Genomic DNA, 24,739 nt, shown 5'->3' with positions numbered 1-24,739 from the left:
ATTGACCCATTATCCATTAGACACTAAATCCATATGGATATAGATTGGTTTAACCAACTTAAATCCCCTACCTATATATTAATAGAGAATAACTTTCTACCTTGATATTTACAGAGATGTCATGCTAACGTGTTGCAACCAGAGCAATTCTCAACCAATATAATTCATTGTCATCCTTCACTAGATTATTTACAAAAAAACCATTAATAATATATATTAATATATCAACAAAAAAAGTAGTAAAATAATAAATAATTAAAAATAAAATTCCAATTAAAACAACCTAATAATTAAGCAAGTAGTCTTTTGGAACTTCATATATAACTACCTTCATCTTTTCTATATAAACATAAAACTTATATGTTAACAAAAATATTTAAATATAACCACCTTCATTTTTTAATCAGATAATACCAATACATTTATAAATAAAATTATATCCAAAAAATAATAATTAATAAATTTATACAACTTATGTACATGTTTAATATCAATCAATTTACGGGTAATAATAATTTCTATGCGAAAAATCGCTGGTTCAAATAAAAAAAAAGATATGTTTTTTTTTTTGAATAAAATATAAAATTTATTCGAAAAAACGTGTTTACATCAAATGCAACGGGAATTTAATCGGTTTAAAGTTACAGAAACTGAAAAAATAAAAGAGAACCAAGCCTCTTTATCTTGTTGCAAACCAAACTGTCATGTGCTTCTCATATCTTCCATCTCCTTGATCTTTTAGGGAAGATATCCTATTCTTAACGCCCTTGTCTAGCCGTCTCATGAGTTGGATCGGGGAGTGTGCTTATCGCCATGTCTTCTACAGTTTCTTTCTCTCCAAATTGAGTAGATTACAATCTGAAAGGAATATCTCAGTAGAAATAAGCGAACCTTATCTAGCGTGTTATCCGTGAGCAGCCTTAGAATCACGTTCCAATCGGTAGAGAAATTTGCAGCTAGGAGTTTAGAGGTGAAGCTCGACCAAACTATTTTAGAGTATTGGCAGTCGAAGAACAAGTGGTTTCTAGTTTCCACGGGTTCATGACAGAGAATGCACGAGGTGTTCATCCCTGCATTCCAAGTCAACATTTGATCTCCTGTGCTTAAACGGTTGTGTGTTGCTAACCAAGCTAGAAACGAGTATTTAGGAGTGGCATTCGAGAACCAAATTCCTTTATACCAATCCTTTCTTGCTCTCGGCGTTCGAGTTGCTTCCCAAGTGCCTTTGGTACTGAAACTGGGCTGATATATGTCACCTTTGCCCCGCCAAAGAACTATATCCTCTGTTCCAACTAGACCTTTAACCCGAAGCTCCTCTATTGAGTCCTCCATTTGGATTAGGTGTGCAGCTCGATGTCTTCCTCGCCTATGCGTCTGCAGCACATTTGCTACCGTGTCTTGCAGACCAATACCCATGTCTATACAACCTCGATTTCCCGTTATTTCAATCATTGGTCCAAGAGGGGACCAATTGTCATACCAATAAGAAACACTTGTCCCATTGCCAACTGCATATTTTACAAAAACAGAGGCTATGTTGCAATACTTTAGTATTTTTTTCCACATCCAGGATCCGAGCGTTGAGGTGTCTTGTATTGACCAGAAAGAGCCCTTACGCATTAGATATAACCGGAGCCATTGAACCCATAACGAGTTTGATGACAATAACCTCCAAATAAGTTTTAAACAGCTAACCTTGTTTACTTCTTTTAGAGAACGAAGACCCAAACCTCCTTCTTCTTTTGGTATGCAGACCTCACTCCACGAGATCTTAGCTTTTTTTGAACTTAACTCTGGTCCTGACCAGAGAAAAGCAGAGCATAGACTGTCTATTTCTTTAGTACACGCACTTGGTAATCTAAATGCGGACATCCAAAAATTTGTGAGACTATGAATTACTGAGCTTATAAGTTGTAATCTCCCCGCAAACGAGAGATGCTTCGCTGTCCAACTCCCAATCCTTTCCCGAATCCGCTCTATAAGAGGAGAATAGTCACTTGTCGTCATTCTTTTAGTCAGTAAAGGCAAGCCAAGATATCGAACTGGTAAGGTGCCTGATTCAAACGGAAAAGAGCTTAGGATCTGTTCTCTTTCACTGTCTCTGACTCCTGCCATGTACAAAGTCGATTTCTCAAGACTGATCTTTAATCCCGAGAAAGCTGCAAATGTTTCAAAGATCTATAGAATTCCTTCAATAGATCGCTTTTTACCATCAGTGAAAACCAGTAAATCATCTGCAAAACACAAGTGTGTTAGTTTCAACTTTTGGCATTGAGGGTGATAACCTATCTTTCCTTCCATGGCAGACTTATCGAGCATTTCTGACAACACTTGCATACAAATGACAAAAAGATAAGGAGATAGTGAGCAGCCTTGGCGAAGACCCCTTTCACTACAGAATAATCCCGCGAGTTCCCCATTCACTTGGACTGAGAAAGACGCCGTAGTTATGCAAAGCTCAATCCATTTGATGAAACGCGGTGGTAGGTTTAGGGCCGTGAGGGTGGAAATGAGAAACGACCACTGAACAGAATCGAAAGCTTTCGATATGCCTATCTTGATAGCACTTCTCGGAGAGATCGTGTCTTTATGGTAATCTTTAACAATTTCCGATGCAAGCAGGACATTCTCCATCAATAACCTATCCTTTACAAATGCAGACTGATTTGGAGAAATAAAATCAGGAAGCAGTTTTTTGAGCCTATTAGCAATGAGCTTTGAGATAACCTTGTATATCACATTGCAACAAGAGATCGGGCGGTAGTCCTTCATCTCTCTCGCCGTCTTCTTCTTAGGTATGAGAGCCAAGATAGTGGTGTTCACTCCTTTAGGGATGAAACCGTATTGAAAGAAGGATTGGACTGCGGTCACAAAATCCTGCTTCACAATAGGCCATGTTTCCCTGAGAAATTCAACTGTATATCCGTCGGGGCCCGGACTTTTATCCCTTGGCATAGAGAATAAGACCTCTTTGATTTCTTCCGGGGTTATCTCTTTTTCCAGCAAATCCCCATCTGCTTCCGAACACCTGTACTGCATCAACTCACGAAGGTCATCCACTGGTATCCCCTGATAATCAGTTGGCTTGTGAGCCAAGAAATCATGGAAAAACCGTTCTGCTTCTTTTTTAATCTCTTCTTGAGTATCAACGATAGAACCATCTTGGCATTTGATCTCTTTGATTGTGTTACAAATTTCCCTAACCGTAGCAGCTTTGTGAAACGCCTTGTTGTTTCCATCGCCCACCTTAAGCCAATGAAGTTTTGATTTCTGCTTCAAATATCTCTCCTCCAGGTCTGACAAATGCAACCATCTAGTGTAAGCGGTAGACTCTGTTTGCATTGTTAAACTTGATGGGTTTAACAGCGTCTCCAATTGAGCCTGACATAGGATTGCATACGCGTCCTTTGTCTTTCTCGTTAGATCTCCTAGCTTATTCTTACTCATAGTTTTGATGCTTGGTTTTAGCATCTTTAACTTCTTTGAAAACCGGTACATTACCGAGTTGGAGTGGAAAATAGGCTCTGTGCGAGCCCAATAATCTTGGATCAGTGGTAAGAAACCTGCATCCTTGGTTAAGGCGTTTGTGAATTTAAAAGGCTTGCGCACTCGAAGCTTATCTGTTTTGATTCTTATCCGACAGCGAAGATGATCTGAACAACCACCTGCTTCGAAAACTCCATAAGATTGTTGATACTCAGATATCCATGAATCATTCACTAGAACTCTATCCAGCTTCTTACAAATTAGATCTGCATCATTCCTTTTATTGCACGATGTAAAAAGTGGTCCATGATACTACAAGTCACTTAGGGAACAATATCTCACCGCATCATGAAAATCTCTCATCCCCAGGGGGATAGTTGGGTTCACGTCATAAGAAGAGTGCTCCTCACTCTTTAATATTTCATTGAAATCCCCATATGATGTGATAATGACAAGCTTGGATCATGGAGCTGATGAGATAATGACAAGCTTGGATCATGGAGCTGATGAGATAATGACAAGCTTGGATCATGGAGGTAAGGAGCAGTTTGGAGGAGGGAAAGTTATCAACCACTCGATCAAGCATGCTGTTGAAGACTTGAGGGAGCTTGAATCTAATGACTCGATGGACTACTCGACCCAACATGAAGATGAACTGCTTGGAGCTACAAAAAAGGAAGCAATGCATGTTCTTAATGGTCCAATGACAAGATCGAAGACTAGACTACTAAATCAAGATATCACTACACTTCTACAACACATTGAGGGCAGTCTTAAACAAGATGCTTGTCAAACCACGTTGGTTGTGATTCAAGCGGTTTAAGCGACAACAATGGAGGTGTGTGACTTGCACTCTTTTTCCCTCCTCTTGGTTTTGTCCCATTGGGTTTTCCAAGAGAGGTTTTTAACGAGGCAAGCCCACACACTCGACCACATCAGCCCATTGTTGTCTCGCAGCCCATTGCCAAGGAGAAGCCCATTTTATTTGAATTTAGTCTTTGTGTGTTTATTTCGTTTTTCTTTCCCTATGACGACTTTACATCTTCCCTAGACTCTTCTTCTTCTTTATAATCTCTTCTTCTCCTTGTAATCAAATCATCAAACTTTTTTTCTTATCAAATCTCTTTCTGAATTCGTTTGATCTTGAGTTTGTGTGTGTAATATCACGATCTCATCTTGTGAATGCTTTTGGTGTGTCATATCCAAGCACGATCAAGCTCGGAAGTTCAAAGGTCTTTCACATCCTTTGGAAGTTCTACTCGATCCCCATTCCATCACCATACTCGATCTCATCTCCATATCATCACTTCACCAAAACCACTCTATCGCAACATCATACCATCAGTTCACCAAAACCACTCTATCGCAGCATCATACCATCAGTTCACCAAAATCACTCTATCGCAACATCATACCATCAGTTCACCAAAACCACTCTATCGCAGCATCATATCATCACTTCATCAAAATCACTCTATCGCAGCATCATATCATCACTTCACCAAAATCACTCTATCGCAACATCATATCAACAAATCTACTCGATCGCGTCATCATCATCACTGTCACCAAATCTACTAGATCGCACCATCAGGATCTGATACTCGATCGCCATCACCATCACCATCATACAGTCAATCCGCAGACTGTTCCTGAACAATCTCATCATCTTACAATCAACCACACGAAGTGTATTCAAGGGACTGTGATTCTAACCAGGATCATATTAAGTGGTATCAGAGCCACTTCGTGTCAGGTTGTATCCATTTCGACTTTTCATATTCTGTATTGCTTCTAGAGTTGAATCTTATCGTTTTTGGTATTAAAAACTTGTTAGAACAAATAGATCCGCTTGAAAACGATTGGAACTTGTGTAATTGTTTTTGGACTCATCAACTTCTATACTCGATCTACTTGTTTCCAAAGATCCTTTTACTTGTTGTTGTCGTTTTTGTCATTGTAGTGTCATGGCAGACGAGGAAGAAGGAGAAAACAGCAACAAACTAATGCTTGATGCTCTCACTGCAACAATGACTAAGTTACTCGATGCTAGGCTGGAAGCTTTCAGGCAAGAGCATATCAATTCTGACCCAGATAGAGATCGAACTAGAAGAGAGCCTAGAGATCCTGTAGACGCTAGAGACACAATGAGTTACTATAGTCAATCCTCTAGACAGACCAACCATAGAAGGAGGAGGCATGACAGAGAAGAAAGAGTTCTACCTAGAGATGATCTTGCCGGCTTGAAGATACGTATTCCTTCTTTCAAAGGAACCAACGACCCTGATGAGTATCTAGAATGGGAAAAGAAGATTGAGCTCGTGTTCAATTGCCAACAATATACTGAAGAAAGCAAAGTGAAAGTGGCACCAACCGAATTTCAGAATTACGCCTTGAGTTGGTGGGATCAATTGGTTACCACAAGGAGACGTGCTGGAGACTATCCAATTGAGTCCTGGACTCAAATGAAGACCATAATGAGGAAGAGATTCGTGCCAAGTCACTACTACAGAGAGCTACACAACAGATTGAGAAATCTTGTCCAAGGAAACAAATCCGTAGAGGAGTACTACAAAGAGATGGAAACCTTGATGTTAAGAGCTGATATTCAGGAGGATAATGAAGCCATAATGTCTAGGTTCATGGGAGGTCTAAACAGAGATATCATAGACAGATTGGAGGTTCAGCACTATGTGGAGTTAGAGGAGCTACTGCACAAAGCAATCATGTTTGAAAAACAGCTGAAGAGAAGGAGCTCTAAGCCTAGTTTTGGTTCAGGAAAGCCTAGCTACCACAAGGATGAACGATCAGGATTTCAGAAAGATTATAAGCCTTTCATCAAACCAAAAGTTGAGGATCAAGATCAGAAAGGAAAGGGCAAAGCTGTTATGACAAGAACTAGAGACATCAAGTGCTTTAAGTGTCAGGGACATGGTCATTATGCTAGTGAGTGTTCAAACAAGAGGATCATGATAATCAAAGACACTGGTGAGATAGAGTCAGAGGATGAGCAACTAGAAGAGAGTTCATCAACAGAAGACTATGAAGCACCATCAAAAGGAGAGCTATTGGTTACAATGAAAGCTTTGAGTGTGATAGCCAAAACGGATGAACAAGAGCAGCGAGAGAACCTGTTTCATTCAAGATGTATGGTCAATGACAAGGTCTGTAGCTTGATCATAGATGGCGGAAGTTGCACCAACGTTGCTAGTGAAACCATGGTGGAGAAGCTTGGTCTAAAGGTTATGAAGCATCCAAGGCCATACAAGTTGCAATGGTTGAATGAGGATGGAGAGATGAGCGTGGACAGACAAGTGAAGGTACCATTATCTATTGGCAAGTATGAGGACGAAATTTTGTGTGACATACTGCCTATGGAAGCTAGTCACATACTACTTGGAAGACCATGGCAATCGAACCGTAAGGTAACACATGATGGCTTCACCAATCGCCAAATCTTTGAGTTCAAGGGCAGAAAAACCATATTGGTTCCAATGACGCCTCATGAGGTGTACCTAGACCAGTTGAGCATGAAGATGAGAAAGAAACAAACTGTTAAACCATCTAACCTCATGATCAACGAGAGTAAGCAAAAGGGAAGTGGTTTTCAATCATCTAAGTTATTGTTTGTCTTTAAAGAGACTCTTATGAGTCTAACTAATCCTGAGCAGGCTATTCCTAGCAAAATTAAGTTTCTATTGCAGGATTATACTGATGTGTTTCCAGAGGAGAATCCAGTAGGCTTACCACCCATTAGAGGCATTGAGCACCAAATTGACTTTGTTCCAGGAGCTTCTTTGCCAAACAGACCGGCTTATAGGACCAATCCCGTGGAAACTAAGGAGCTAGAAAAGCAAGTGACTGAGCTGATGGAGAGAGGCCATATTCGTGAGAGTATGAGTCCCTGTGCAGTACCTGTGTTGCTTGTACCTAAGAAGGATGGAAGCTGGAGGATGTGTGTTGATTGTAGAGCCATCAACAATATAACAGTGAAGTATCGCCATCCTATACCTAGATTAGATGATATGTTAGACGAATTGCATGGTTCTAGCATCTTTTCTAAGGTTGATTTAAAAAGTGGGTATCATCAAATTAGGATGAAAGAAGGCGATGAATGGAAAACTGCATTTAAAACTAGACAAGGTTTATATGAATGGTTAGTGATGCCATTCAGGCTGACAAATGCACCTAGTACATTCATGAGACTGATGAATCATGTTCTTAGAGCTTTTATAGGACGTTTTGTTGTTGTTTATTTTGATGACATCCTAGTTTACAGCAAGAGTCTAGAAGAGCATGTTGAACATTTGAAAATGGTTTTAGAAGTACTTAGGAAGGAAAAGCTTTATGCCAATCTTAAGAAATGTACTTTTGGAACAGATAACCTTGTCTTCCTAGGTTTTGTTGTGAGTACAGATGGAGTTAAAGTTGACGAAGAGAAGGTGAAGGCAATTCGAGAATGGCCAAGTCCTAAATCTGTAGGGGAAGTGAGGAGCTTCCATGGACTTGCTGGTTTCTATAGGAGGTTTGTGAAGGACTTTAGCACTCTAGCAGCTCCACTCACCGAAGTTATTAAGAAAAATGTTGGATTCAAGTGGGAACAAGCTCAAGAAGATGCTTTCCAGGCCCTAAAAGAGAAGCTTACTCATGCCCCTGTTTTATCACTTCCTGATTTTCTTAAAACTTTTGAAATTGAATGTGATGCCTCCGGGGTAGGAATTGGTGCTGTCTTAATGCAGGATAAGAAGCCAATAGCTTATTTCAGTGAAAAGCTTGGAGGAGCTACTCTCAACTATCCTACCTATGACAAAGAGCTTTATGCTTTAGTAAGGGCATTACTAATAAGTGTGTATTTTGCATGTTTTGAGCATCCATTTGTCATCACTTTAGCATCATATCATCACTGTTTTATACCATTTCACATCATTTGTCATCACTTTGCATGTTTAGGATAGTTTTGCATGCATGTTGCATATTTGCGTTGATTTCAGGTGATTTGGAGCTGTTGACGAGCTATCTGGAAGAAGCAGACCTGATCATGACAAACCACTCGACCCAGAGGTCGAGTAGGAGCTTCAAGATCTCAAGAGACCACTCGACAACCAGGTCGAGTAGAGCACATCACCACTTCACCTCACCACTCGACCCCGAGGTCGAGTGCCATCATCTCCATCACCACACGGTCACTCGATCACTTCACTCGACCTTGAGGTCGAGTGTCTTCACCTCCATCATCAGACAACCACTCGACCTCCTCACTCTACCTAGAGGTCGAGTATCTCCATCACACCACTCGACTGCATACTCGATGACAAGCTTCAGAGCCTTCTTCATTCCGCACTCAACCAGACACTCGAGCACAAGGAAGAAAAGAAGACTCCAGCTATTCACTCGAGCTCTCACTCGACCACGTTGGTCGAGTACAGTTCTTAACCCGTCCAAATACTTCGTCGTTTTGAGTATTAGGGTTTCGGGATATTTGGCTATAAGTAGCATGTACTTCTCATTTTCGAAAGGAGTAGTTTTTTACCTAGTTTTTATTTCCGCAGACCTTGTGTTCTAGACTTTTTGTAATCCGGATTTCTCTTTATCTATTCAGTATTCAATATTCAGTTTCTGTTCTTGATTTTCGTTTACTGTTATTCATTCTGTTATCATACTGCTGTTATCATGTCTTCAACATGTTCAACGTTTATGCTTTCTGTCATGATGTCTGAGTAGTGAATAGGTTTCTGAGGATGGGTTAGAGTAGTGTAGAATTCTCAGTATGCTAGGTGATTGAGTATTGATTGATAGATCCCTTCTGGATTAGTTGTTCTTAATGCCTATTGTTTTCTGATCAACTGGAATTTGAGCCCAGACATTTCCGCGCCCAAAAGGTGTTCGATGAAATGCCTGAACCACTAATTCCAGAGATTCGTGACCCTGTACCAAGGTATTGGTTGCAGGGAGCGTTTTGGCTTTAACTTGTTGATTCGTAATGCCTGTTAGGTTAGCTCTCGTCAATGGTGATTGAGTCTGGGACTAGGTTAGCTTGAGAGTCTCTGTTGCGGTGGCACTTAGATTTGGTTAACGAACTTGTTGTCTAGGGTTAATTTGTTGAGCATGTCAATCACCTGTAAACTGAGGAAACGAAACTACTCAATTACCCCATCCTTAGGAATTCTTTGTCTGATTGATTTTATTGTGTACTCTACTGCTGTTTACTGCATCCTGTCACCTGTTGCTTAGTTTCTGCAATTCTTTACTGTTACTCGACCTGATACTCGACCACCCAGTTGTCTGGCAACAGACTGTGCAGTCGAGTATCTTTGTTTCATTTTCTGTCTGTTACTCGACCTGTCACTCGACCTCACCCAGGGCTCTACAAAGAGCTGTGTTGGTCGAGTGTTTTACTGTTTCTGTTTGATTTTCTGTTTCCTGCTTGTTCACTTAGGATTGCTAGAACACACCAAAACCTGTTATTGCTTGGCTTGACTTAGTGACTTCTGATCACATCTTGATTGTTAGCATCACACCCATTTGGATTGACAACCTAAAATACTACAACGACATGATTGGTGTTTTAGGATAATTGACTGAAAAACCTATTATCAATTTGGCGCCGTTGCCAATTGGGTGTTTGTTTGTTACATTTGAGATTTCAGACTTGCTTAGATCAAGTTCTTTTTCAATTTTCTTTTTAGTTACTAACTGTGTGTTTTTCTTGTTGTCTTCTTGATCCAGGTACACCTCTACTGTATGCGAACTCGATCAACAGGCAACCAGAACCTCCTTTTCAACGACAATATCAACCGCACAGCCCGCGAAATCAGAAAAAGGAGAACCACAGTCAACCCTGTACCTCAGCAACCACTCGTTATGGCTGAAGAACAGAATCAGCAAAATGGCCATGCCAACATTGGTGCTGGAGATGCACCACGTGATCACCGTCAGAGGAAGGGAATCGCACCTCCTGCTATCCAGAATAACAACTTCGAGATTAAGAGTGGTCTCATCTTGATGATTCAGGGGAACAAATTCCATGGTTTGCCAATGGAGGATCCACTCGACCACCTTGATGAATTCGATAGGCTCTGCAACCTAACGAAGATCAATGGTGTCAGTGAAGATGGATTCAAGCTCCGTTTGTTCCCATTTTCCTTGGGTGACAAAGCACATATCTGGGAGAAGAATCTGCCCCATGACTCAATCACCACCTGGGATGATTGTAAGAAGGCTTTTCTGTCAAAGTTCTTCTACAATGCCAGAACTGCAAGACTCAGAAATGAGATTTCTGGTTTCTCACAGAAGACTGGTGAAAGCTTCTGTGAAGCATGGGAGCGTTTCAAGGGTTACACCAACCAATGCCCTCATCATGGCTTTACTAAAGCCTCTCTGCTCAGCACTCTTTACAGAGGAGTCCTACCACGCATCAGAATGCTTCTGGATACCGCCAGCAATGGGAATTTTCAGAACAAGGATGTTGAAGAAGGCTGGGAATTGGTTGAGAACCTTGCTCAATCAGATGGAAATTACAACGAAGACTGTGATAGGACCGTCAGAGGAACAGCTGACTCTGATGACAAACACAGGAAGGAGATCAAAGCGCTGAATGACAAGCTGGACAAGATTCTTTTTAGCCAGCAGAAGCATGTGCACTTCCTTGTTGATGACGAGCAATATCAAGTCCAAGATGGGGAGGGTAACCAGTTGGAAGAAGTAAGCTACATCAACAACAACCAGGGTGGCTACAAAGGATACAACAACTTCAAAACCAACAACCCCAACCTTTCCTACCGCAGCACCAACGTTGCTAACCCTCAGGATCAGGTGTATCCTCCACAGCAACAACAAAGTCAGAACAAACCTTTTGTTCCCTACAACCAAGGTTTTCGGTCCTAAGCAGCAATTCCAGGGAAATTACCAGCAACCACCACCACCAGGGTTTGCACCTCAGCAAAGCCAAGGTCCTGCTGCTGCTGACGCTGATATGAAATAGATGCTACAACAGCTACTTCACGGGCAAGCCTCTGGCTCCATGGAGATGGCAAAGAAGATATCTGAGTTACATAACAAGCTGGACTGTAGCTACAATGATCTCAATGTTAAGATGGAAACACTGAATACCAAAGTCCGTTACTTAGAGGGACATTCTGCATCTTCTTCAGCTCCAAAACAGACAAGCCAACTACCAGGCAAAGTAGTTCAGAATCCAAAAGAATATGCTCATGCTATCACCTTGCGTAGTGGAAAAGCACTTCCAACTAGGGAGGAACCCAACACGGTCACTGAGGACAGTGAAGATCAAGATGGGGAGGATTTAAGTCTCGAGAAAGATCAAGCTGACAAACCACTCGACCAGCCACTCGAGCAACCACTTGACAGCATTACTCGACCGACCACTCGACCTGTCATCCCAGCAGCATCACCAACTGCTCCAAGGCCAGTTGTTGTCAAAAACAAAGAAAAGGTCTTTGTCCCTCCTCCCTACAAACCGCAGCTTCCATTTCCTGGCCGTCACAAGAAAGCGTTGGCAGACAAATATAGAGCTATGTTTGCCAAGAACATTAAGGAGGTTGAGTTGCGGATACCTCTTGTTGACGCCCTAGCGCTAATCCCAGACTCTCACAAGTTTCTGAAAGACTTGATTGTGGAGAGAATTCAAGAAGTGCAAGGGATGGTGGTATTGAGTCATGAATGCAGCGCTATCATACAGAAGAAGATCATTCCTAAGAAGCTTAGTGATCCTGGTTCGTTCACTCTACCGTGCTCTTTAGGTCCATTGGCTTTCAACAGATGCCTATGCGATTTAGGAGCATCAGTCAGTCTCATGCCGCTATCTGTCGCCAAAAGATTGGGGTTCACTCAATACAAGTCCTGCAATATATCCCTCATCCTAGCTGACAGATCAGTAAGGATTCCTCATGGTTTGCTCGAAAACCTCCCAATCAGGATCGGTGCTGTGGAGATACCAACTGACTTTGTAGTCCTGGAGATGGATGAAGAGCCCAAGGACCCGTTGATTCTAGGGAGACCTTTCTTAGCCACTGCAGGAGCTATGATTGATGTCAAGAAAGGGAAGATTGATCTGAACCTTGGCAAAGACTTTAGAATGACCTTTGATGTCAAAGACGCGATGAAGAAGCCTACCATAGAAGGGCAACTCTTTTGGATCGAAGAAATGGATCAGTTAGCTGATGAGTTACTGGAAGAGCTGGCAGAAGAAGATCATCTTAACAGTGCTTTAACCAAAAGTGGTGAAGATGGGTTTCTGCATTTGGAAACATTGGGATACCAGAAGCTGTTAGACTCCCATAAAGCGATGGAAGAATCGGAACCCTTTGAGGAATTGAATGGACCAGCAACAGAGGTAATGGTAATAAGCGAAGAAGGGTCAACTCGAGTTCAACCTGCACTCTCGAGGACGTACTCAAGCAACCACTCGACCTTGTCTACCGACGAACCTAGGGAGCCGATCATTCCAACTTCAGATGACTGGTCTGAACTTAAGGCACCAAAGGTTGATCTCAAACCGCTTCCAAAAGGTCTAAGGTACGCGTTCCTTGGTCCAAACTCTACTTACCCTGTGATCATTAATGCTGAGTTAAATAGTGATGAAGTGAACCTGCTATTATCTGAGCTTAGAAAGTATAGGAGAGCAATTGGTTATTCGTTATCCGACATTAAGGGAAATTTGAACCATCTTGAAAACGAATCCTATTCCAGCATTGAACCACAGAGGAGGTTAAATCCCAATTTGAAAGAAGTAGTGAAAAAAGAAATTTTGAAACTGCTTGATGCTGGTGTTATCTACCCTATCTCTGATAGTACTTGGGTTTCTCCAGTGCATTGCGTCCCTAAAAAGGGTGGAATGACTGTTGTCAAAAATGAAAAAGATGAACTGATCCCTACTAGAACTATAACTGGTCATAGAATGTGCATAGATTATAGGAAGTTGAACGCTGCATCTAGGAAAGATCATTTTCCTTTACCATTCATTGACCAAATGCTTGAACGTTTGGCTAATCATCCATATTATTGCTTTCTTGATGGATACAGTGGTTTCTTTCAAATACCAATTCACCCTAATGATCAAGAAAAAACCACTTTCACGTGTCCTTATGGAACTTTTGCCTATAAAAGAATGCCATTTGGTTTATGCAATGCTCCTGCAACATTTCAGAGGTGTATGACCTCTATATTTTCAGACTTAATCGAGGAGATGGTGGAGGTTTTCATGGACGATTTTTCGGTCTATGGCCCCTCTTTCTCCTCATGTTTGTTGAATCTTGGCAGGGTATTGACTAGGTGCGAAGAGACGAATCTTGTTCTCAATTGGGAAAAGTGTCATTTCATGGTGAAGGAAGGCATAGTATTGGGCCACAAGATATCAGAGAAGGGTATAGAGGTTGACAAAGGAAAAGTTGAAGTGATGATGCAGCTGCAGCCACCAAAAACGGTGAAGGACATCAGAAGCTTCCTTGGTCATGCTGGATTCTATAGAAGATTCATTAAAGACTTCTCCAAGATAGCCAGACCGTTAACCAGACTATTGTGCAAGGAAACCGAATTTGAATTCGATGATGACTGCCTCAAATCCTTTCAAACCATCAATGGACGCTTTGGTATCTGCTCCGGTTGTTCGAGCGCCTAATTGGGATTATCCATTTGAAATCATGTGTGATGCATCAGATTACGCAGTAGGAGCTGTTTTAGGCCAGAAAATAGACAAGAAGCTTCATGTCATATATTACGCCAGCCGAACGTTGGATGACGCTCAGGGAAGATATGCAACAACTGAGAAGGAGCTTCTAGCTGTTGTATTCGCATTTGAGAAGTTCAGAAGCTATTTGGTTGGATCAAAGGTAACTGTCTACACAGACCATGCAGCTTTGAGGCATCTGTATGCCACGAAGGATACTAAACTAAGACTGTTAAGATGGATACTTTTATTGCAAGAGTTTGACATGGAGATAGTAGATAAGAAAGGCATTGAAAATGGCGCAGCGGACCATCTGTCGAGGATGAGAATTGAAGAACCACTTCCGATAGACGATTCAATGCCAGAAGAACAGCTCATGGTTGTAGAGTTCTTCGGAAAAAGCTACAGTGGGAAAGAGTTCCACCAACTGAGTGCTGTTGAAGGAGAATCTCCATGGTATGCTGATCACGTCAATTACTTGGCATGCGGGGTAGAGCCTCCCAACCTGACAAGTTATGAAAGGAAGAAGTTTTTCAGAGACATACACCATTACTACTGGGATGAGCCTTATCTTTACACTCTCTGTAAAGATAAGATCTACAGGAGATGTGTCTCAGAAGATGAAGCGGAAGGTATCCTGCTGCATTGCCATGGCTCAGCATATGGTGGTCACTTTGCGACGTTCAAGACAGTGTCCAAGATTCTTCAAGCAGGCTTTTGGTGGCCAACAATGTTTAAGGATGCTCAGGAGTTTGTTTCAAAGTGTGATTCATGCCAGAGAAAAGGCAACATCAATAGAAGAAATGAGATGCCTCAGAATCCAATCTTGGAAGTTGAGATCTTTGATGTATGGGGGATTGATTTTATGGGTCCATTCCCATCTTCATACGGTAATAAATATATACTGGTCGCCGTAGACTACGTATCAAAGTGGGTCGAAGCTATTGCTAGTCCTACCAACGATGCAAAAGTTGTGCTGAAGTTGTTCAAAACCATAATCTTCCCAAGATTTGGAGTTCCCAGGGTAGTAATTAGTGATGGCGGAAAGCATTTCATCAACAAGGTTTTTGAGAACCTCTTGAAGAAGCATGGGGTAAAGCACAAGGTAGCCACTCCTTATCATCCACATACAAGCGGGCAGGTTGAGATCTCCAATAGGGAGATAAAAACAATTCTGGAAAAGACTGTTGGGATTACAAGGAAAGACTGGTCTGCAAAGCTAGATGATGCATTATGGGCTTACAGGACAGCTTTCAAGACCCCCATAGGTACAACTCCTTTCAATCTTCTCTATGGAAAATCATGTCATCTACCCGTTGAGCTCGAGTACAAAGCAATGTGGGCGATAAAACTTCTGAACTTTGACATAAAAACTGCTGAGGAGAAGCGATTGATCCAACTCAGTGACCTCGATGAGATCCGTCTAGAAGCTTATGAAAGTTCTAAAATCTACAAAGAGAGAACCAAGCTTTTCCATGACAAGAAGATCATCACTAAAGATTTCCAGGTTGGTGATCAGGTGCTGCTATTCAACTCTCGCTTGAAACTCTTTCCAGGAAAACTTAAATCCAGATGGTCTGGCCCCTTCTACATCACTGAGGTCCGTCCTTATGGAGCAGTCACTCTAGCTGGTAAGAGTGGAGATTTTACAGTAAATGGTCAAAGGCTCAAGAAATACTTAGCGGACCAAATCCTTCCAGAGGTGACATCGGTTCATCTCCAGGAGCTTCTTGATGATTAAAGGAGTAAAGGAGTCAAGCTAATGACTTTAAACAAGCTCACTTGGGAGGAAGTCCCATGACTATCCTTGTAAATAATTTTTACCTTCTTGATATTTTTGATTTGTTTTAGTTGTGTTTGTGGTTTTCAGAGACAAGAGAACAACGCGGAGATAGAGTAAAAATTTAAAACTTTTACTCTGTCGAAGACCTGGAGATCGAGTGTACAGCCCGTTGGAGTACAAAATTTTGAAAATTTTCTGTTGCACCTGAGACCCTGCACTCGAGTACATTGGTCGAGCATATGTGATGTTTAAAACCCAAAAATTTTAAATCATCATTTTACTCGACCAACAGAAGCTACAGAGACCTGCAGAAATCTCCTACAGTTTACAGTAGGTTTTCTGCAAAGAAATTTTCTCAATCAACAGTGTGTGGACCACGCGCTGAGGATAAGCTAGAGAGAGAATCTAAAACTCAACCTAGACCACTCATTTTGAAGCGCTACTCGACCACTCCAAATCCACTCGACCTTCCACTTTTCATTTCACCGCCGACACTCTAATCTCCCTACACCACAAATCGCCGCCCAAAGAGCTACTCGACCACTGAGAAATTCACTCGACCACTCCCTCGCGCCGTCACCAGCCCATCCACTCCGTCAACCGACCAAACCACTTCACTCGATTCCTTCCATATACTCGACCAATTCATTCGCATCAACCGTCATCTCTTTCAAAAGAAACCGATCGACCTCGCTTCCCGGTCTCGTCGAGGCACTCGACCGACGCCGTCCTAGCCGACTTCAAGAAATCACTCGACCTCCTAAAAGCACTCGACCCCTGCAATATTATACTCGGCTTCTTGTTCGTGAACTCAGTAGAGCCTTCCAACTTCAGAGAAGCTACTCGACCACTAGCTTTCACGATTCACTCTATCTCTACGATTCACTCGACCCACTGAAGCACCACAACTCGACCTCTGAGAAGATACTCGATCCATTTCATCTAAGCTCAGGAACAGCTCAGGTTACTCGAGTACGGAATTGTACTCGACCTTTTCAATCTGTTTCATTGCCTATTGACAATAATTTTGTTTCATTGCTATCTTTGAGACTAACCTATTGACATTTGAGCTTTGAGTTCTAAATCCCTACAGGAGAATCATGAGCAATTACAGTGGCAGTTCTTCTGTTGATCCTGACTACAACATGGATGAGACAGAATCGTCATCTTCAAGGCCAGAGAGAGAACAGAGAGAATACGAAAGTTTCAGAAGGAAAGCTGAGATAGCCCGAGGAAAGAGAACGATGAGAGAGAGGTATGAGCTTATAGACGAAGATCTGGAGGACGAGTACATGCCTGAACAGACTCGCAGAGCTACCAAACTTCTGCACAAGCCCGACATATTGCCTGCTGAGGAATATGTTAGGCTTTTCAAGCTGAATGAGTTCAGTAGCACGAGGTATCCTTGCTCGACCTCACTTGCACAACTCGGATTGTTGGAAGATGTTCAGCACCTGTACCAAAGTTGTCATCTGGACACTTTGATGGCTTATCTGTATGTAGCATATGAAGATGAGACAATACAATTCCTCTCCACACTACAAGTAGAGCTCTACCAAGGTATGACCTCTGATGAGTTGGATTGTGAAGGATTGGGATTCTTGCGATTTTCTGTGTATGGTCATGAGTACAGGTTATCAATCAAGCGATTGGAAGGATTGTTTGATTTTCCCAGTGGAACGGGATCTAAGCCAAAGTATGAAAGAGAAGAGTTGAAAGACTTGTGGATCACCATCGGCAGCTCTGTACCGTTGAATGCTTCCAGGTCAAAGAGCAATCAGATACGCAGCCCTGTCATCAGGTACTTCCAGCGTTCTGTAGCCAACGTACTCTACTCCCGAGAGATTACAGGGACTGTCACTAACTCTGATATGGAGATGATCGCAATGGCCCTCAAAGGAACTCTCCGCCAAACTAAAAATGGCATGTCCCTCCAGGGTGAAGTCAATAACACACCTCTCTCTATACTTCTTCTGATCCATCTGTGTGGATACAAAAACTGGGCGGTCAGCAATAACCGCAAGAGAGCACGAGGCGCTCTGTGCATAGGTGGCGTGGTGACACCTATTCTGATAGCTTGTGGAGTCCCACTCATTTCTGCTGGACTCGAGCCACGAGCAATGGATATCGAGCACCTACGTCACTGCGAATTCCTGGAGTTTGCAATGGTTGACGATTTCCACAGGTTCAGGTTTGAGCACTCTACAGACAGGAGAGCTAACATCCTTCTCCCTAGCCCTGAGGTCACACGGATAATCGAGAGAGATAACATTGATTTTAGGCCTGAGATTGGACGCCTCTACTATGAGAACGCTCCACCATTAGATGAGGACGATCTTCTTGAAGAAGCTGCTTCGGATGGGATGGATGAAGATGGAGCAGTAAAGTTCGACACTAGCATGTATCACTTTGCTGAACATGTACCTCCAGCGAGGCAGAGCAAGAGCTTGACTGAAGCTCATAAGAATAACAGTAAATTGCAGAAGTGGTGCAAGAAGCAGGACAGGCTGATCGCCAAGTGTTTCAAGCTTCTGACAGACAAGCTGAGTTGCTCTTCCTCCACCACTGCTATTCCACAGGTACAACCTCCTATGGAAATGCCATCGAGGAGAATTAATGCACCTACGCACAGGCCTGAGCTTAGCGAGCAGAGAGTCCCACATGTCCAGGCTAGGCATTCGTCATTCGAATCCCGGGAACACAAGAGAAGAAGGAAGGCTACACTCACTCGATCTAGCAGCAGATCACGCCTCATTCACTCGAGGAGATCACTCGACCGCGGTGCTGGCCGCAGCAGAAGGAGAGAGGTCAAGTTTCCTCAGAGCGGTGCTGGCCGCCACAGAGCTGATGAGGTCGAGTACCCATCTGCTGGAGCTGATACAGAACAAGGAGGTTCGTCTATGGCCTGGGAGCAATCGCAGGCAGCCATTGACGAGCAACTACGTTCATTCTTCGACTAAGGTAAGCGCCTCACTTCACCATTGTATTATACCGTCTGTTGTGATTTGTTTCTTCCTTTTTTGTTTCTGTGATTGGATTTGTCCTGAGTACTCTCTTCCAAGTTTATTCACACAGTGGACTGTGTGATTTAAGTTTGGGGGAGGGCTCAGGAAGTGTGTGTTGCATTGTGTATAATTTTGAGTCTGCATTCATCTAAGGCATAGAAAAACCGAAAAAAAAAATTTTGAAAAATTTCAGAAAATGATTCTACAAAAAAAAAAAGAATGTTCATGTAGTTGCATCACATTTAGGATCGAGTCTAGAGTGTTTCATTTAGGATTGTTGCATATGCATAGGGGATGATGATGAGATAGCCTTGTAAGCATTTTGATTCACCTGATAAACTCAGTGCCCTCGTTGCTAGTTGTCTGTTGCGTAGTCAATGAATTTGAAATAAAACTGAACCATGCCTAGATTGCTCTATTCGACCACACTGTCATGATCTGATACCATTCCCTATCAATTTGAACCTGAATCTGATCTTTAATTATCATGTCTGCATCAAATTTGAACTCATGGATACCCTAAAATACTTGGATTCTCTTATTCATTTTGATCACTCTTGTTAATCCAAGTAGCTGACTCTCCTTAGTAGAGCAGTTAACCCAAACCCAAACCTAGACTTTCTTTCAAGCCCTATATCACTTGTGAGTGTCTGTGAGGTCTTATTCCGATTAAGCTTGGTAGAAAGTGTTAGGTTCGTAACGATAGAGATAGTGTCTCATGTAGTTCTAGTTCGCATTTTTCGGACTAGATAGGACTAGGTGGGTGCTTATACTTTGGGTTGGGATGTGTTTAAAAGAAAAAAAAAGGGGGAGGTTGATTCATTGATGAGAAAAGGTAAAGGACTCTAGGTGAAGTAAGCTAAAAAAGCAGAAAAAGTCTAGTAAAGGTTTTGGGATTTGTAAAGAAAAGAAAGAGTTCTTGTTAGCTATTGAAGATGGACAAAAGCCCTTGGTTTTAAAATGTTAAAAACAGGAACCTTAGTTGTTAAAGAAATCCAAATCCGCTAGATATATCAAAGTGTTGAAGCTTCGCCTAGAGTTAAGAGAAAAGAAAAGAATGATTAGAAAAAGGGCTTAAAAGATTCATGAATGCAAAGGGTAGAGTTTAGTTCTTGTATTGGGATTGGAGATGGGATTACCATTAGAGCTTCATTTGATGTACTCTGGGTAGATGGGATCTTATCTCTGTATGCATAGATTGGGACTTACCTTTAGCATTCTACTAAAGCTTAATCATTTTTTGAGAGATCCCCTGTTACTAAAGCCTATTCTGTAAGGGACCATCTTTGTCTCTTGACCTTTTACCTTAGCCAAATGAGTTCTTTGATGATGCATTGCTTGATTCACGTTCCAGAACTAATGAATGTTAAAGGGATTGGTGGATTTGAAAACTTATGTAGGTCGAGCATATGAGTCGGATTGATTGATTAATGAGGCATGGCTAACGTTTTTAAGTAGAATTCGATCTTGCAGCTTAGAACTTTCAACTTGGACATTGATTTCATCTGGTTTATCTAGTGCTTTGGCTCTGAGTCCCCGCTTTCAAACCTCACCTCCAGCTTGTTCTTGATTGTTTGCTTGAGGGCAAGCAAAGACTAAGTTTGGGGGAGTTGATAAGTGTGTATTTTGCATGTTTTGAGCATCCATTTGTCATCACTTTAGCATCATATCATCACTGTTTTATACCATTTCACATCATTTGTCATCACTTTGCATGTTTAGGATAGTTTTGCATGCATGTTGCATATTTGCGTTGATTTCAGGTGATTTGGAGCTGTTGACGAGCTATCTGGAAGAAGCAGACCTGATCATGACAAACCACTCGACCCAGAGGTCGAGTAGGAGCTTCAAGATCTCAAGAGACCACTCGACAACCAGGTCGAGTAGAGCACATCACCACTTCACCTCACCACTCGACCCCGAGGTCGAGTGCCATCATCTCCATCACCACACGGTCACTCGATCACTTCACTCGACCTTGAGGTCGAGTGTCTTCACCTCCATCATCAGACAACCACTCGACCTCCTCACTCTACCTAGAGGTCGAGTATCTCCATCACACCACTCGACTGCATACTCGATGACAAGCTTCAGAGCCTTCTTCATTCCGCACTCAACCAGACACTCGAGCACAAGGAAGAAAAGAAGACTCCAGCTATTCACTCGAGCTCTCACTCGACCACGTTGGTCGAGTACAGTTCTTAACCCGTCCAAATACTTCGTCGTTTTGAGTATTAGGGTTTCGGGATATTTGGCTATAAGTAGCATGTACTTCTCATTTTCGAATGGAGTAGTTTTTTACCTAGTTTTTATTTCCGCAGACCTTGTGTTCTAGACTTTTTGTAATCCGGATTTCTCTTTATCTATTCAGTATTCAATATTCAGTTTCTGTTCTTGATTTTCGTTTACTGTTATTCATTCTGTTATCATACTGCTGTTATCATGTCTTCAACCTGTTCAACGTTTATGCTTTCTGTCATGATGTCTGAGTAGTGAATAGGTTTCTGAGGATGGGTTAGAGTAGTGTAGAATTCTCAGTATGCTAGGTGATTGAGTATTGATTGATAGATCCCTTCTGGATTAGTTGTTCTTAATGCCTATTACTTTCTGATCAACTGGAATTTGAGCCCAGACATTTCCGCGCCCAAAAGGTGTTCGATGAAATGCCTGAACCACTAATTCCAGAGATTCGTGACCCTGTACCAAGGTATTGGTTGCAGGGAGCGTTTTGGCTTTAACTTGTTGATTCGTAATGCCTGTTAGGTTAGCTCTCGTCAATGGTGATTGAGTCTGGGACTAGGTTAGCTTGAGAGTCTCTGTTGCGGTGGCACTTAGATTTGGTTAACGAACTTGTTGTCTAGGGTTAATTTGTTGAGCATGTCAATCACCTGTAAACTGAGGAAACGAAACTACTCAATTACCCCATCCTTAGGAATTCTTTGTCTGATTGATTTTATTGTTTACTCTACTGCTGTTTACTGCATCCTGTCACCTGTTGCTTAGTTTCTGCAATTCTTTACTGTTACTCGACCTGATACTCGACCACCCAGTTGTCTGGCAACAGACTGTGCAGTCGAGTATCTTTGTTTCATTTTCTGTCTGTTACTCGACCTGTCACTCGACCTCACCCAGGGCTCTGCAAAGAGCTGTGTTGGTCGAGTGTTTTACTGTTTCTGTTTGATTTTCTGTTTCCTGCTTGTTCACTTAGGATTGCTAGAACACACCAAAACCTGTTATTGCTTGGCTTGACTTAGTGACTTCTGATCACATCTTGATTGTTAGCATCACACCCATTTGGATTGACAACCTAAAATACTACAACGACATGATTGGTGTTTTAGGATAATTGACTGAAAAACCTATTATCAATTACAAACGTGGCAACATTACCTCTGGCCTAAGGAGTTTGTCATTCACACAGACCATGAGTCCTTGAAGCATCTTAAAGGACAACAGAAGCTCAACAAGAGGCATGCAAGGTGGGTTGAATTCATTGAGACATTTCCTTATGTCATCAAATATAAGAAAGGTAAGGACAATGTAGTTGCTGATGCATTGTCAAGGAGGTATGTTCTTCTCTCATCTCTTGATGCTAAGTTACTCGGTTTTGAGCATATAAAATCTCTTTATGCAAATGATTCTGATTTTGAAAAGATATATTCATCTTGTGAAAAGTTTGCATTTGGAAAATATTATAGACATGACGGGTTCTTGTTTTATGATAACCGTTTGTGTATTCCTAATTCGTCTTTGAGAGAGCTGTTTATAAGGGAAGCACATGGTGGAGGCTTAATGGGACACTTTGGAGTCTCAAAAACTCTTAAAGTAATGCAAGATCACTTTCACTGGCCGCATATGAAAAGAGACGTGGAGAGAATATGTGAAAGGTGTCGAACATGTAAACAAGCTAAGGCTAAGTCACAACCCCACGGTTTGTATACTCCTCTTCCTATTCCTTCGCATCCTTGGAATGATATTTCTATGGACTTTGTAGTAGGTTTGCCAAGGACCAGGACAGGTAAGGACTCGATTTTTGTGGTTGTTGATAGATTTTCTAAAATGGCACATTTCATCCCTTGTCATAAAACTGATGATGCCATACATATAGCCAATCTGTTCTTTAGGGAAGTTGTTCGTTTGCATGGCATGCCTAAGACCATAGTATCAGATAGAGACACTAAGTTTCTTAGTTATTTTTGGAAAACTCTTTGGTCTAAGCTAGGAACTAAGTTGTTGTTTTCTACTACTTGTCATCCGCAAACTGATGGGCAAACTGAGGTCGTTAATAGGACATTGTCTACACTCTTGCGTGCATTGATTAAAAAGAATCTAAAGACTTGGGAGGACTGTCTACCTCATGTTGAATTTGCATATAATCACTCTATGCATTCTGCCTCTAAATTTTCGCCTTTTCAAATCGTTTATGGGTTCAATCCTACTACTCCTTTGGATTGAATGCCTTTGCCTTTGAGTGAAAGAGTCAGTCTAGATGGAAAGAAGAAGGCAGAATTGGTGCAACAGATTCATGAGCAGGCCAAGAAGAACATTGAAGAGAAAACAAAACAGTATGCTAAGCACGCCAACAAGAGTAGAAAGGAAGTCATCTTCAACGAGGGAGACTTGGTTTGGATTCATCTCCGAAAAGAACGTTTTCCTAAAGAGAGAAAGTCCAAACTTATGTCAAGGATAGACGGACCCTTTAAAGTGCTCAAGAGGATCAACAACAATGCCTACTCTTTGGATTTGCAAGGTAAGTATAATGTGAGTAATAGTTTTAATGTTGCTGACCTTATTCCTTTTATTGCAGACAACACAGATTTGAGGTCAAATCCTTTTCAACTGGGAGAGGATGATGTGATAATGACAAGCTTGGATCATGGAGCTGATGAGATAATGACAAGCTTGGATCATGGAGCTAAGGAGCAGTTTGAAGGAGGGAAAGTTATCAACCACTCGATCAAGCATGCTGTTGAAGACTTGAGGGAGCTTGAATCTAATGACTCGATGGACTACTCGACCCAACATGAAGATGAACTGCTTGGAGCTACAAAAAAGGAAGCAATGCATGTTCTTAATGGTCCAATGACAAGATCGAAGACTAGACTACTAAATCAAGATATCACTACACTTCTACAACACATTGAGGGCAGTCTTAAACAAGATGCTTGTCAAACCACGTTGGTTGTGATTCAAGCGGTTTAAGCGACAACAATGGAGGTGTGTGACTTGCACTCTTTTTCCCTCCTCTTGGTTTTGTCCCATTGGGTTTTCCAAGAGAGGTTTTTAATGAGGCAAGCCCACACACTCGACCACATCAGCCCATTGTTGTCTCGCAGCCCATTGCCAAGGAGAAGCCCATTTTATTTGAATTTAGTCTTTGTGTGTTTATTTCGTTTTTCTTTCCCTATGACGACTTTACATCTTCCCTAGACTCTTCTTCTTCTTTATAATCTCTTCTTCTCCTTGTAATCAAATCATCAAACTTTTTTTCTTATCAAATCTCTTTCTGAATTCGTTTGATCTTGAGTTTGAGTGTGTAATATCACGATCTCATCTTGTGAATGCTTTTGGTGTGTCATATCCAAGCACGATCAAGCTCGGAAGTTCAAAGGTCTTTCACATCCTTTGGAAGTTCTACTCGATCCCCATTCCATCACCATACTCGATCTCATCTCCATATCATCACTTCACCAAAACCACTCTATCGCAACATCATACCATCAGTTCACCAAAACCACTCTATCGCAGCATCATACCATCAGTTCACCAAAATCACTCTAT

At 41.8% G+C, this 24,739-nt stretch overlaps 6 pseudogenes across 6 annotated transcripts; 5 read left to right on the top strand and 1 right to left on the bottom strand.

The window, feature by feature from the left end:
• Positions 1-695: 695 nt before the first annotated feature.
• Positions 696-3,989, bottom strand: AT4G06630 (annotated as a pseudogene; the record flags this gene model as incomplete). The annotated part of the gene is made up of 1 exon: positions 696-3,989.
• A 1,084-nt stretch (positions 3,990-5,073) lies between these two features.
• AT4G06628 lies at positions 5,074-8,985 on the top strand (annotated as a pseudogene; the record flags this gene model as incomplete). The annotated part of the gene is made up of 1 exon: positions 5,074-8,985.
• Positions 8,986-10,227: 1,242 nt separating this feature from the next.
• AT4G06626 lies at positions 10,228-15,902 on the top strand (annotated as a pseudogene; the record flags this gene model as incomplete). The annotated part of the gene is made up of 1 exon: positions 10,228-15,902.
• A 1,151-nt stretch (positions 15,903-17,053) lies between these two features.
• AT4G06624 lies at positions 17,054-18,913 on the top strand (annotated as a pseudogene; the record flags this gene model as incomplete). The annotated part of the gene is made up of 1 exon: positions 17,054-18,913.
• A 1,374-nt stretch (positions 18,914-20,287) lies between these two features.
• On the top strand, positions 20,288-21,685 carry AT4G06622 (annotated as a pseudogene; the record flags this gene model as incomplete). The annotated part of the gene is made up of 1 exon: positions 20,288-21,685.
• A 633-nt stretch (positions 21,686-22,318) lies between these two features.
• AT4G06620 lies at positions 22,319-24,068 on the top strand (annotated as a pseudogene; the record flags this gene model as incomplete). Its single annotated transcript has 1 exon — positions 22,319-24,068.
• Positions 24,069-24,739: the final 671 nt, after the last annotated feature.

Source organism: Arabidopsis thaliana, chromosome 4 (assembly GCF_000001735.4).
Source record: "Arabidopsis thaliana chromosome 4, partial sequence".
NCBI lineage: Eukaryota > Viridiplantae > Streptophyta > Magnoliopsida > Brassicales > Brassicaceae > Arabidopsis > Arabidopsis thaliana.
This window is presented reverse-complemented; position numbering and strand designations above follow the sequence as displayed.